This window comes from Hyla sarda, unplaced genomic scaffold (assembly GCF_029499605.1).
Source record: "Hyla sarda isolate aHylSar1 unplaced genomic scaffold, aHylSar1.hap1 scaffold_1047, whole genome shotgun sequence".
NCBI lineage: Eukaryota > Metazoa > Chordata > Amphibia > Anura > Hylidae > Hyla > Hyla sarda.
Genome location: NW_026607666.1, coordinates 40,689 through 55,981, shown reverse-complemented (window position 1 = coordinate 55,981; position 15,293 = coordinate 40,689). Strand labels below are relative to the sequence as shown.

Genomic DNA, 15,293 nt, shown 5'->3' with positions numbered 1-15,293 from the left:
TGTCTTTTTTCGACCGTACTAACTATGTAACTATGTAACATAACATGGGGGGGGGGGGGGGGGGTCTCCTGGCTGTTCACACAGGTGTGTCATTGCTGTACATTGACCATGCATTGCTTCTGTGGTATTGCAAAGGCAAAGACAAATGCTTCCAGCCATCCATTGCACTAATGGATTGGTCATCAGCTGGCTGTCTATGTCCCGCATCAATATAGACCAAAGTACAGAGGGTTAGGCTATGCTATTGTGCACCTACCTGATGCATCAGAAGGTGCGAGGCCCTTGCTAAATTCTGTGCACAGACTTTGAGATCTATGCTTTAGACTGTATCTAAACCTGCTCCAACATGGACTGACATTCTGGCCTACTTTCAGCCGATGCGACTTGTCTGTCGCTGAACAGTCGCTTTTTATGTATTCAGCACCTATGTATAATGTTGTAAAAATGCTCTAGAAGCTAAAGTCGCAGAAATGTCACACATATTTGGCCTGCAACTTTCTGTGCGACAAATTCAGACAGGAAAAATCAGTATAAATCCTTAGAAAATTATCCCCCAGTGTCTCCATCTGCTGGCGGTATTGAATAAGCATTGCTGCACTGATGGGGTATGCATTAGACGAAAAAAAAGAAGAAAAAGAAGAATAATACGCCCAGAAAAGAGGCGAAAAGGAGAAAAACGTAAAAAAACGTGAAAAAAAAGTAAGAGGAAGAGAAGGGAAAAAAAGGTGGAAATGGGTTTAAAAGTGATTTCGGCGGAGAAATATATATATATATATATATATATATATATATATATATATATATGCGCACACACACACATAGATATAAACGTATTCTCCGTTGAGATATTGCAGCCGCTGCTGTGTCCAGGCCCAGGAGCCTTAGCACTGTGCTGTGATGTCACTCAATACCACTGACATCACTAGGTGTAAACAACATCTCTCCTTTGCTGTGTATGTGACTATGGAGCTGTTTGGTGATGTCGTCTATTACGGCCTTCATAGAAGCAACAGGAGATTGTTGCATCCATCTTGAACCCTCAGAACTACAGTGCTATGATGTCACTCACTTCCACAGGCCTTGCAGAGTGTAAACAACAACAACCCAGCTTTGTTGTGTATGTAACCATAGGGATTTGTGATGTCACCTAGAACCTTCACAGCAGCGACAGCTTTATGAGGAGCATCAGCACTGCTCTGCCTGAGCAGAACCATCACCGCCATAGGTTGTCAAATAACCCGGATTTAACCCACACAGGTAAGTCCAATGGGGTGCAGGCATGTCCTCTATGCTTACAGCTTCCCGTGGGTGTTGGTTTGATACCGTTTGGGGACAGCCAAGGAGGCATCTGCAGGCAACAAAGGTAGGTGTGTGCTTGTGTGTGTGTTTCCTATGCAGATCCTAAGCCCAGTGTCACATGCAAGTAGGAGGAGTAAGAAGGGTTCCTGGCAAATCCGGGTTATGGATTGCATTTAAAAAGGCCCCGTGGGAGTGCAATGGGCCCCTGTCTTGCTGCTTAGCAATAATGGTATGGGTTTAGGTTCTGCTGTGTGTACTGGTGGTTGACTGCCCCCCAGCCCAGAGTGTGCATGGAAAATTGTCTGGCAGCCTCCCTGACAGCAAGCAGTGATAGTGCCCATGAAGGGGACCTTGTTGGGCCCGCCCCTTTCACGGTTATCGCTTCTCGGCCTTTTGGCTAAGATCAAGTGTAGTATCTGTTCTTATCAGTTTAATATCTGATACGTCCCCTATCTGGGGACCATATATTAAATGGATTTTTGAGAACGGGGGCCGATTTCGAAGCTTGCTTCCGTCGCCCTATGCATTGACCCGATATGGCAGTATCTTCGGGTACAGTGCACCACCCCCTTACAGGGTTAAAAAGAAAGATTCCTACTTTCATTGCTACCTGCTTGCTGGCTAGCCAGCTAGCCAGCCCTGTGGGCCTTGCTGCTGCTGCAGCCAAAAAACAAAAGGTGGTGCTGCTGCTGCTTCTGCTGCTTCTGCTTCTGCTTGTGTCTGGCCCCTGTTGGAGCGTCCAGGCACAGGACTTCTGCTGCTGCTGACTAAATGGCCTCCTTAATTGGATCATTTGAGTAGCCAGCACACCTGTGCAGGTAGGGCATGACATGATAGGCAGCTGCCTTGATAGCGGGTGGGTGCTGAATGTTCCTAATTGACAAAATAAGATTAATGCTTATGAAAAAATATAAAATCTCATCCCTTCCCCAATATCGCGCCACACCCCTACCCCTTAATTCCCTGGTTGAACGTGATGGACATATGTCTTTTTTCGACCGTACTAACTATGTAACTATGTAACATAACATGGGGGGGGGGGGGGGGTCTCCTGGCTGTTCACACAGGTGTGTCATTGCTGTACATTGACCATGCATTGCTTCTGTGGTATTGCAAAGGCAAAGACAAATGCTTCCAGCCATCCATTGCACTAATGGATTGGTCATCAGCTGGCTGTCTATGTCCCGCATCAATATAGACCAAAGTACAGAGGGTTAGGCTATGCTATTGTGCACCTACCTGATGCATCAGAAGGTGCGAGGCCCTTGCTAAATTCTGTGCACAGACTTTGAGATCTATGCTTTAGACTGTATCTAAACCTGCTCCAACATGGACTGACATTCTGGCCTACTTTCAGCCGATGCGACTTGTCTGTCGCTGAACAGTCGCTTTTTATGTATTCAGCACCTATGTATAATGTTGTAAAAATGCTCTAGAAGCTAAAGTCGCAGAAATGTCACACATATTTGGCCTGCAACTTTCTGTGCGACAAATTCAGACAGGAAAAATCAGTATAAATCCTTAGAAAATTATCCCCCAGTGTCTCCATCTGCTGGCGGTATTGAATAAGCATTGCTGCACTGATGGGGTATGCATTAGACGAAAAAAAAGAAGAAAAAGAAGAATAATACGCCCAGAAAAGAGGCGAAAAGGAGAAAAACGTAAAAAAACGTGAAAAAAAAGTAAGAGGCAGAGAAGGGAAAAAAAGGTGGAAATGGGTTTAAAAGTGATTTCGGCGGAGAAATATATATATATATATATATATATATATATATATATATATATATATATGCGCACACACACACATAGATATAAACGTATTCTCCGTTGAGATATTGCAGCCGCTGCTGTGTCCAGGCCCAGGAGCCTTAGCACTGTGCTGTGATGTCACTCAATACCACTGACATCACTAGGTGTAAACAACATCTCTCCTTTGCTGTGTATGTGACTATGGAGCTGTTTGGTGATGTCGTCTATTATGGCCTTCATAGAAGCAACAGGAGATTGTTGCATCCATCTTGAACCCTCAGAACTACAGTGCTATGATGTCACTCACTTCCACAGGCCTTGCAGAGTGTAAACAACAACAACCCAGCTTTGTTGTGTATGTAACCATAGGGATTTGTGATGTCACCTAGAACCTTCACAGCAGCGACAGCTTTATGAGGAGCATCAGCACTGCTCTGCCTGAGCAGAACCATCACCGCCATAGGTTGTCAAATAACCCGGATTTAACCCACACAGGTAAGTCCAATGGGGTGCAGGCATGTCCTCTATGCTTACAGCTTCCCGTGGGTGTTGGTTTGATACCGTTTGGGGACAGCCAAGGAGGCATCTGCAGGCAACAAAGGTAGGTGTGTGCTTGTGTGTGTGTTTCCTATGCAGATCCTAAGCCCAGTGTCACATGCAAGTAGGAGGAGTAAGAAGGGTTCCTGGCAAATCCGGGTTATGGATTGCATTTAAAAAGGCCCCGTGGGAGTGCAATGGGCCCCTGTCTTGCTGCTTAGCAATAATGGTATGGGTTTAGGTTCTGCTGTGTGTACTGGTGGTTGACTGCCCCCCAGCCCAGAGTGTGCATGGAAAATTGTCTGGCAGCCTCCCTGACAGCAAGCAGTGATAGTGCCCATGAAGGGGACCTTGTTGGGCCCGCCCCTTTCACGGTTATCGCTTCTCGGCCTTTTGGCTAAGATCAAGTGTAGTATCTGTTCTTATCAGTTTAATATCTGATACGTCCCCTATCTGGGGACCATATATTAAATGGATTTTTGAGAACGGGGGCCGATTTCGAAGCTTGCTTCCGTCGCCCTATGCATTGACCCGATATGGCAGTATCTTCGGGTACAGTGCACCACCCCCTTACAGGGTTAAAAAGAAAGATTCCTACTTTCATTGCTACCTGCTTGCTGGCTAGCCAGCTAGCCAGCCCTGTGGGCCTTGCTGCTGCTGCAGCCAAAAAACAAAAGGTGGTGCTGCTGCTGCTTCTGCTGCTTCTGCTTCTGCTTGTGTCTGGCCCCTGTTGGAGCGTCCAGGCACAGGACTTCTGCTGCTGCTGACTAAATGGCCTCCTTAATTGGATCATTTGAGTAGCCAGCACACCTGTGCAGGTAGGGCATGACATGATAGGCAGCTGCCTTGATAGCGGGTGGGTGCTGAATGTTCCTAATTGACAAAATAAGATTAATGCTTATGAAGAAATATAAAATCTCATCCCTTCCCCAATATCGCGCCACACCCCTACCCCTTAATTCCCTGGTTGAACGTGATGGACATATGTCTTTTTTCGACCGTACTAACTATGTAACTATGTAACATAACATGGGGGGGGGGGGGGGGGGGGGTCTCCTGGCTGTTCACACAGGTGTGTCATTGCTGTACATTGACCATGCATTGCTTCTGTGGTATTGCAAAGGCAAAGACAAATGCTTCCAGCCATCCATTGCACTAATGGATTGGTCATCAGCTGGCTGTCTATGTCCCGCATCAATATAGACCAAAGTACAGAGGGTTAGGCTATGCTATTGTGCACCTACCTGATGCATCAGAAGGTGCGAGGCCCTTGCTAAATTCTGTGCACAGACTTTGAGATCTATGCTTTAGACTGTATCTAAACCTGCTCCAACATGGACTGACATTCTGGCCTACTTTCAGCCGATGCGACTTGTCTGTCGCTGAACAGTCGCTTTTTATGTATTCAGCACCTATGTATAATGTTGTAAAAATGCTCTAGAAGCTAAAGTCGCAGAAATGTCACACATATTTGGCCTGCAACTTTCTGTGCGACAAATTCAGACAGGAAAAATCAGTATAAATCCTTAGAAAATTATCCCCCAGTGTCTCCATCTGCTGGCGGTATTGAATAAGCATTGCTGCACTGATGGGGTATGCATTAGACGAAAAAAAAGAAGAAAAAGAAGAATAATACGCCCAGAAAAGAGGCGAAAAGGAGAAAAACGTAAAAAAACGTGAAAAAAAAGTAAGAGGAAGAGAAGGGAAAAAAAGGTGGAAATGGGTTTAAAAGTGATTTCGGCGGAGAAATATATATATATATATATATATATATATATATATATATATATATATGCGCACACACACACATAGATATAAACGTATTCTCCGTTGAGATATTGCAGCCGCTGCTGTGTCCAGGCCCAGGAGCCTTAGCACTGTGCTGTGATGTCACTCAATACCACTGACATCACTAGGTGTAAACAACATCTCTCCTTTGCTGTGTATGTGACTATGGAGCTGTTTGGTGATGTCGTCTATTACGGCCTTCATAGAAGCAACAGGAGATTGTTGCATCCATCTTGAACCCTCAGAACTACAGTGCTATGATGTCACTCACTTCCACAGGCCTTGCAGAGTGTAAACAACAACAACCCAGCTTTGTTGTGTATGTAACCATAGGGATTTGTGATGTCACCTAGAACCTTCACAGCAGCGACAGCTTTATGAGGAGCATCAGCACTGCTCTGCCTGAGCAGAACCATCACCGCCATAGGTTGTCAAATAACCCGGATTTAACCCACACAGGTAAGTCCAATGGGGTGCAGGCATGTCCTCTATGCTTACAGCTTCCCGTGGGTGTTGGTTTGATACCGTTTGGGGACAGCCAAGGAGGCATCTGCAGGCAACAAAGGTAGGTGTGTGCTTGTGTGTGTGTTTCCTATGCAGATCCTAAGCCCAGTGTCACATGCAAGTAGGAGGAGTAAGAAGGGTTCCTGGCAAATCCGGGTTATGGATTGCATTTAAAAAGGCCCCGTGGGAGTGCAATGGGCCCCTGTCTTGCTGCTTAGCAATAATGGTATGGGTTTAGGTTCTGCTGTGTGTACTGGTGGTTGACTGCCCCCCAGCCCAGAGTGTGCATGGAAAATTGTCTGGCAGCCTCCCTGACAGCAAGCAGTGATAGTGCCCATGAAGGGGACCTTGTTGGGCCCGCCCCTTTCACGGTTATCGCTTCTCGGCCTTTTGGCTAAGATCACGTGTGGATTTCTGTGCGTGGTTTGGGTTGAAAGGAGTGGTGATCGGGGCCCTCTTTACGGGGGGCCCTGGATTGTTGCTGAGCTGCGATCGTGGGTTTTACCTGCAAAAATGAGCGAGAAGGCGCGTGGACTTGAGGACACGGTGCGGATCTACGTTCCTGGCGAGCACCGGGGGACGATCGGACTTGACCAAATCGTTGTGGAGATTCTTCGCAAGCTTGATTACCTACAGGTATGGAATGTATTGGCTATACAGGATTTTCCTAGGCAAGGAATTTATGATATTACTTTTTGTGGTTCTGAGATTTGCCAGAGAGTCTATATGGATCTTGAAGAAATGAAGAGGAAAAGTGAGCCTGCTATAATGAAGAAGATTAAAGTGGAACCGTTATTTATGAATACAACAAAGGTAGTAATTGTCCACATGTATAATCCTAAGGTTTCTGATGAAATGGTTACAAACTTTTTGTTCCGGTATTGCGAGGAAGTGAAATTTATAGGAAGACTTAAGAACAAGTTTGGGTACTTTAATTGTAAGAGAAAGTTTATTGTAAAATTTAAAAAAGATGAAGGAATGCAAGATGGAAGGAAGAGCATACCACAGGTGTTTTCTATCGGAGGAGAGAGAGGTTTCTGCTTTTATGAAGGCCAGTTGCAATATTGTAGAAAGTGCCATGCCTATGGCCATGTGCAGGATTATTGCCCTGAGAAAGGAGAATGTTGCAGAAATTGTGGGAAAACTGGTCATGAAGCAAGTATCTGTACAGAGAAGAAGACATGTGATATCTGTGGAAGTGAGGAACATTTGGCAAGAGGCTGTGATATGTGGTATAAAAAGAAAAGAAGTTATGCTGATGCAGCTGGGAATAGAGGAGAACAAAGAGAAAAAGGGGGAGGGAGGTTTGTTCCTGGAGTTGGTGAGAGTGTGAGTGTGAGTGTTAATGTGGCACAGGTGGCTGAGGAAAGTTCTGTGATAGTGGAGCACATTAGCACTCAGGAGAGGTCAGGGGAGGAGGGTGTTTCCACTGCTGTGACTGGTGAGGAGACAGGTGTGGGAGGTGAATTTACCTTGGTGAAAAAGAAAAAAGCAAAAAAAGTGAAAGTGGTGGAGAAAATTGAGACAGTGTATGGTGATGTTCTTTCTAGTGAAGAGGCTATGGATGATATTGAATGTCCAAACCCAATTGTGGGGGAGGAGGAGGGAATGGAAGTTGTTGGGTCATCTCAGAGATCTCTAACACCTGGTCAGAGAGTTTCTCGCAGTAAGGAAGAAGAGGAGGAGGAAGATGAGGATGTGCAGGTTGTGAATAAAAGGTGTAAGACAGGGAGCTGGTCTGAGGATCAGGAATCCCTTGTTCTTGGTAGTGATAATGAAATAGACAGGGACTCTAACATAGGGTCGCCTGATTGTTTTGCAAGTTTACATAGGAAAGTTGAAGGCCAAAATGTTAATTTCTAAGTTAAGATGGATTTTAAAGCATTTGGTTTTCTTTTCCTAGTTATTATGACTTTGGTTGTAACAACTATTAATGTAAGAAGTATTGAGTCTGAAATTAGGAGAGCTGCAATTTTTGATATTCTTGAGAATGTTAGAAGTGATGTGATATGTTTACAGGAGTGTGCAATAAAGTCAGCACCTTATGCAAATGAGTGGAAGTGTGGGCAGTCCTTCTGGTCCACATGTGCAGAAAACAAAAATGAAGGTGTGGGGATTTTATTGCGAAACAGGGACATTAAAGTTTTAAATTGCCAAATTTTAGTACCTGGTCGTTGTATGGTTTTAATTTTTGAGGTTTTGGGCCAGAGGATGAGAATTTTTAATGTGTATGCTCCAGCAGAAAAACAAGCGCGTTTGTCTTTTTTAGAGTCCCTTAAGTTTTTTATCCCTGGTCGTGAAGATACTATTATTGTTGGCGATTTTAACTGCATTAGATCCGTCAATGATCGTGAGAGCTCTGCTGAGGTTAGAACTGATATTACTTCCAATGTTTTAAATCAAATTATTCAAGACTTGCATTTTACTGATGTTGGACTGATGGTTAGCACTGATGAAAGATATACGTACATATCAGATAGTGGCCGCTGTAAATCCCGGATCGATTACATCCTGGTCTCTGATGGGATTAAGGTGGTCCGGTGCAATCAAATGATGTCAACTTTCTCAGACCACAAGATGGTGTCGGCTGAGATAAGTGTCACAGAGTCCCTTCATTTTGGGAGGGGGCTCTGGAAATTAAATGTAAGTCTATTGGAAGATGAGGAAGTAATGGCTGGTTTTAATCATGTGTTTTTATCCTGTGTTTCTAAACAACCTGATTTTAGTAATGTCTTAGTGTGGTGGGAATGGGCTAAAGGTGAGTTTTCTAATTTCTTTAAGATGTTTTGCATAAAGAGAGCACAAGAGAAGAGGAGGAGTGATGAAAGGCTTGTATCCCGGTTAGAGACTCTCTATAAGTTTAAACGTGTTGGTGTGGAGGTGGAGGATGAGATTGTTAAGGTGAAGGGGGAGATGAAAAAAAGGTTGTTGGAAAAGGGAAGGAATATTGTATATAAGTCTAAAGTGCAGCACCTAGAAGAAAATGAGCAGTGTACACGGTATTTCTTTAAAAAATGTTTTAATGCTAAAGGTGTTTTTAAATCTGTTTTTACCCCTACGGGGGAAGTTTTTGGAGAGGAGATGGTGAAGGAGATTGGCAGATTTTATGAGACACTCTTTAGTAATAAGAGCAGAGCCAGTGAGACGGAGATGAATGATTATTGTAATATTTTGGAGAATAATGTTCCTGTTGAAAAAGTAGATTTTTTAATTGATGATGTTAGTGAAGGGGAGATCAAGCAGGCCCTGGATAAGATGGCCAAAGGGAAGACACCAGGCTGTGATGGTCTCCCCGCTGAGTTTTATTCCACGTTCTGGAATATTTTAAGTAAAGAGTTTACACGGGTGGTGCAATATGTTTTTAACTCAGGTGTTTTAGCTGAATCTATGAAGAAAGGGGTCATAACATTAATTCATAAAAAAGGTGATGGCAGAGATCTTAAAAATTGGAGACCTATAACTTTATTAAATTGTGACTACAAGATAATTGCTAAGATTGTGGCTAATAGACTGAGTGATGTAGTGGACCACCTTGTGGGAGAATACCAAGTTTGTGCAGTACCGAAAAGAAAAATAACAGATAATTTATTGCTTTTAAGAGACTCTATTTATTACAGTAACTTTAACAAGAATGCACTGTTTGTTGAGTCCATAGATTTCGAAAAGGCTTATGATAAGGTTGCACATGATTTTATGTTCATTGCTTTGAAACACTTAGGTATTCCAGAAAAGTTATTATCTGTTATTATGAGTTTTTATCATGGGGTGACAAGTCAGATTTTAGTAAATGGGCATGTGGGGCCTGCTTTTAATGTCTTGTCTGGAGTCAGACAGGGATGCCCACTCTCCCCAATTCTGTTTATATGCGTTATAGAGGGCCTGTTGAAGAATGTGCAGAAAGATAAATGTGTGAGTGGTGTTTTTATTCCAGGTAGTGATGGTAGTAAGTTAAAGGTTTTAAGTTATATGGACGATGTGGTTTTTGCTTGTACATCCCAAGCAGATCTCAACAGAGTAAATTTGCATGTGAGGATTTTTTGTTGTGTGGCTGGGATGAATGTGAACTGGGGGAAGTGCCAATTATGCAGTTTTGGGAACCAAGAGAATATAGTAGTGGATGGTGTTAAGGAAAAAGAAGACATTGAAGTGCTAGGAGTGATATTTGACAAAGACCTCAAAGGAAAGAAAAGTTATGAGACTTTGGACAGTAAAATTGAAAAGAAGCTATCCTTCTGGAGGTTAAGGAACTTGTCACTTAAAGGGAAAGTTCTTATCATTAAGTCTGTAATCCTACCGCTTCTCTTGTATACGGCTATGGTGCTTCCTCCAGGGAAGTTATGGACTAGGAGAGTTACAAGGAAGCTTTTTGTGTTCTTCTGGGGGTCTAAGATGGAGAAAATGAAAAGAGAAGAAGTGATGAAGAGTATGAATTTGGGCGGATATAACTTTCCAAACATTGATCTGTTTTTAAAGGTGCACTATTTTCTTTTAATTTTTAAATTGATACAGTGCAATAATAGGGCGGCAGACATGAGTAAATACCTTGCAGGATGGTTGTTTTCCAAATGGGGCTGGTGTGAGAGGGATTTGAGGAGACCCATAGCACATGTGATACCTACCTTCTATGTGCTCCTCAGGTCTTTCAATGATCAATTTGGTTTGAGCTCTTTAGGTGAACCTGATAAAAAGAAAATAGAACAGGAAATAAGGAAAAATGAGAGATTATATGAAGTACCATTCTGCACTAATGCTCAGTCTGTGAAGATTTGGAAGTTTTTTAAAGTTATTGGACTATCAAACAGACAAAAAGACGTTAGTTGGATGTCCTTTCATGGCTGCCTCCCAACCCGATCTTTTTTAAATGGAAGAGGTTTGAGAATAAGTGACAGATGCCCAAGAGAGGGTTGTGGAGGTAGAGAAGACTTAGTGCACCTTTATTGGGACTGTTTTTATGCAAAAGAATTTTTTATGTTTTTAAAGAGGTTTTTAATCCAACTCACTGGATATAACAGTTTTTCTTTTGAGAAAGTTTTTATTGGTCAAGATCTTAGTAAAAAGGAAGATACACGTACTAATTGGATTCTTTTTTCTGTTTTTAAAGAGGTTTTATGGGACTCACGCAATTTGCTTGTTTTTAAAAATGTTGTTATTTCTCCGAGGGAATTGAAAAGATTGTTTTTAGGAAGGATTTTTACTATCTTTCTACTGGACAAAAAGAGAATTGGTGAAGAAGAAGCGGAGGAAATCTGGATGCATACACGATGGAAGAATTTATAAGAAGTACGTAAAGGAGAAAGCTGTAAGTTTTTGACCAATTTCTGTGATTGTTTTTGACATGTTTTTTTGTTTTGTTGTTTGGTCACTTTTTCTTGGCACTCGGTTCCCTTAGTTAGTTTTTTCCGCATGATGTTTTTTCAGATATTGTTTTAAGTGACGAGTCTTGGTAGGTGACCTGATGATCGTCCAAACAATAGTCTGTAACTGAGGAAAAAAAAAAAAAAAAAAAAAAAAAGAAGAAAAAAAAAAAAAAAAAAAAAAAAAAAAAAAAAATCTGTTCTTATCAGTTTAATATCTGATACGTCCCCTATCTGGGGACCATATATTAAATGGATTTTTGAGAACGGGGGCCGATTTCGAAGCTTGCTTCCGTCGCCCTATGCATTGACCCGATATGGCAGTATCTTCGGGTACAGTGCACCACCCCCTTACAGGGTTAAAAAGAAAGATTCCTACTTTCATTGCTACCTGCTTGCTGGCTAGCCAGCTAGCCAGCCCTGTGGGCCTTGCTGCTGCTGCAGCCAAAAAACAAAAGGTGGTGCTGCTGCTGCTTCTGCTGCTTCTGCTTCTGCTTGTGTCTGGCCCCTGTTGGAGCGTCCAGGCACAGGACTTCTGCTGCTGCTGACTAAATGGCCTCCTTAATTGGATCATTTGAGTAGCCAGCACACCTGTGCAGGTAGGGCATGACATGATAGGCAGCTGCCTTGATAGCGGGTGGGTGCTGAATGTTCCTAATTGACAAAATAAGATTAATGCTTATGAAGAAATATAAAATCTCATCCCTTCCCCAATATCGCGCCACACCCCTACCCCTTAATTCCCTGGTTGAACGTGATGGACATATGTCTTTTTTCGACCGTACTAACTATGTAACTATGTAACATAACATGGGGGGGGGGGGGGGTCTCCTGGCTGTTCACACAGGTGTGTCATTGCTGTACATTGACCATGCATTGCTTCTGTGGTATTGCAAAGGCAAAGACAAATGCTTCCAGCCATCCATTGCACTAATGGATTGGTCATCAGCTGGCTGTCTATGTCCCGCATCAATATAGACCAAAGTACAGAGGGTTAGGCTATGCTATTGTGCACCTACCTGATGCATCAGAAGGTGCGAGGCCCTTGCTAAATTCTGTGCACAGACTTTGAGATCTATGCTTTAGACTGTATCTAAACCTGCTCCAACATGGACTGACATTCTGGCCTACTTTCAGCCGATGCGACTTGTCTGTCGCTGAACAGTCGCTTTTTATGTATTCAGCACCTATGTATAATGTTGTAAAAATGCTCTAGAAGCTAAAGTCGCAGAAATGTCACACATATTTGGCCTGCAACTTTCTGTGCGACAAATTCAGACAGGAAAAATCAGTATAAATCCTTAGAAAATTATCCCCCAGTGTCTCCATCTGCTGGCGGTATTGAATAAGCATTGCTGCACTGATGGGGTATGCATTAGACGAAAAAAAAGAAGAAAAAGAAGAATAATACGCCCAGAAAAGAGGCGAAAAGGAGAAAAACGTAAAAAAACGTGAAAAAAAAGTAAGAGGAAGAGAAGGGAAAAAAAGGTGGAAATGGGTTTAAAAGTGATTTCGGCGGAGAAATATATATATATATATATATATATATATATATATATATATATATATGCGCACACACACACATAGATATAAACGTATTCTCCGTTGAGATATTGCAGCCGCTGCTGTGTCCAGGCCCAGGAGCCTTAGCACTGTGCTGTGATGTCACTCAATACCACTGACATCACTAGGTGTAAACAACATCTCTCCTTTGCTGTGTATGTGACTATGGAGCTGTTTGGTGATGTCGTCTATTACGGCCTTCATAGAAGCAACAGGAGATTGTTGCATCCATCTTGAACCCTCAGAACTACAGTGCTATGATGTCACTCACTTCCACAGGCCTTGCAGAGTGTAAACAACAACAACCCAGCTTTGTTGTGTATGTAACCATAGGGATTTGTGATGTCACCTAGAACCTTCACAGCAGCGACAGCTTTATGAGGAGCATCAGCACTGCTCTGCCTGAGCAGAACCATCACCGCCATAGGTTGTCAAATAACCCGGATTTAACCCACACAGGTAAGTCCAATGGGGTGCAGGCATGTCCTCTATGCTTACAGCTTCCCGTGGGTGTTGGTTTGATACCGTTTGGGGACAGCCAAGGAGGCATCTGCAGGCAACAAAGGTAGGTGTGTGCTTGTGTGTGTGTTTCCTATGCAGATCCTAAGCCCAGTGTCACATGCAAGTAGGAGGAGTAAGAAGGGTTCCTGGCAAATCCGGGTTATGGATTGCATTTAAAAAGGCCCCGTGGGAGTGCAATGGGCCCCTGTCTTGCTGCTTAGCAATAATGGTATGGGTTTAGGTTCTGCTGTGTGTACTGGTGGTTGACTGCCCCCCAGCCCAGAGTGTGCATGGAAAATTGTCTGGCAGCCTCCCTGACAGCAAGCAGTGATAGTGCCCATGAAGGGGACCTTGTTGGGCCCGCCCCTTTCACGGTTATCGCTTCTCGGCCTTTTGGCTAAGATCAAGTGTAGTATCTGTTCTTATCAGTTTAATATCTGATACGTCCCCTATCTGGGGACCATATATTAAATGGATTTTTGAGAACGGGGGCCGATTTCGAAGCTTGCTTCCGTCGCCCTATGCATTGACCCGATATGGCAGTATCTTCGGGTACAGTGCACCACCCCCTTACAGGGTTAAAAAGAAAGATTCCTACTTTCATTGCTACCTGCTTGCTGGCTAGCCAGCTAGCCAGCCCTGTGGGCCTTGCTGCTGCTGCAGCCAAAAAACAAAAGGTGGTGCTGCTGCTGCTTCTGCTGCTTCTGCTTCTGCTTGTGTCTGGCCCCTGTTGGAGCGTCCAGGCACAGGACTTCTGCTGCTGCTGACTAAATGGCCTCCTTAATTGGATCATTTGAGTAGCCAGCACACCTGTGCAGGTAGGGCATGACATGATAGGCAGCTGCCTTGATAGCGGGTGGGTGCTGAATGTTCCTAATTGACAAAATAAGATTAATGCTTATGAAGAAATATAAAATCTCATCCCTTCCCCAATATCGCGCCACACCCCTACCCCTTAATTCCCTGGTTGAACGTGATGGACATATGTCTTTTTTCGACCGTACTAACTATGTAACTATGTAACATAACATGGGGGGGGGGGGGGGGTCTCCTGGCTGTTCACACAGGTGTGTCATTGCTGTACATTGACCATGCATTGCTTCTGTGGTATTGCAAAGGCAAAGACAAATGCTTCCAGCCATCCATTGCACTAATGGATTGGTCATCAGCTGGCTGTCTATGTCCCGCATCAATATAGACCAAAGTACAGAGGGTTAGGCTATGCTATTGTGCACCTACCTGATGCATCAGAAGGTGCGAGGCCCTTGCTAAATTCTGTGCACAGACTTTGAGATCTATGCTTTAGACTGTATCTAAACCTGCTCCAACATGGACTGACATTCTGGCCTACTTTCAGCCGATGCGACTTGTCTGTCGCTGAACAGTCGCTTTTTATGTATTCAGCACCTATGTATAATGTTGTAAAAATGCTCTAGAAGCTAAAGTCGCAGAAATGTCACACATATTTGGCCTGCAACTTTCTGTGCGACAAATTCAGACAGGAAAAATCAGTATAAATCCTTAGAAAATTATCCCCCAGTGTCTCCATCTGCTGGCGGTATTGAATAAGCATTGCTGCACTGATGGGGTATGCATTAGACGAAAAAAAAGAAGAAAAAGAAGAATAATACGCCCAGAAAAGAGGCGAAAAGGAGAAAAACGTAAAAAAACGTGAAAAAAAAGTAAGAGGAAGAGAAGGGAAAAAAAGGTGGAAATGGGTTTAAAAGTGATCTCGGCGGAGAAATATATATATATATATATATATATATATATATATATATATATATGCGCACACACACACATAGATATAAACGTATTCTCCGTTGAGATATTGCAGCCGCTGCTGTGTCCAGGCCCAGGAGCCTTAGCACTGTGCTGTGATGTCACTCAATACCACTGACATCACTAGGTGTAAACAACATCTCTCCTTTGCTGTGTATGTGACTATGGAGCTGTTTGGTGATGTCGTCTATTACGGCCTTCATAGAAGCAACAGGA

At 43.3% G+C, this 15,293-nt stretch overlaps 3 non-coding genes and 1 pseudogene across 3 annotated transcripts; all 4 read left to right on the top strand.

The window, feature by feature from the left end:
- Positions 1-1,676: 1,676 nt before the first annotated feature.
- LOC130299352 (U2 spliceosomal RNA) lies at positions 1,677-1,867 on the top strand. The gene has a single exon (XR_008850497.1). It is a non-coding gene; the product is annotated as a U2 spliceosomal RNA (small nuclear RNA).
- A 2,095-nt stretch (positions 1,868-3,962) lies between these two features.
- Positions 3,963-4,153, top strand: LOC130299351 (U2 spliceosomal RNA). The gene has a single exon (XR_008850496.1). It is a non-coding gene; the product is annotated as a U2 spliceosomal RNA (small nuclear RNA).
- Positions 4,154-11,409: 7,256 nt separating this feature from the next.
- LOC130299394 (U2 spliceosomal RNA) lies at positions 11,410-11,580 on the top strand (annotated as a pseudogene).
- Positions 11,581-13,672: 2,092 nt separating this feature from the next.
- LOC130299350 (U2 spliceosomal RNA) lies at positions 13,673-13,863 on the top strand. Its single transcript, XR_008850495.1, has one exon. It is a non-coding gene; the product is annotated as a U2 spliceosomal RNA (small nuclear RNA).
- The last annotated feature ends 1,430 nt before the right edge of the window (positions 13,864-15,293 follow it).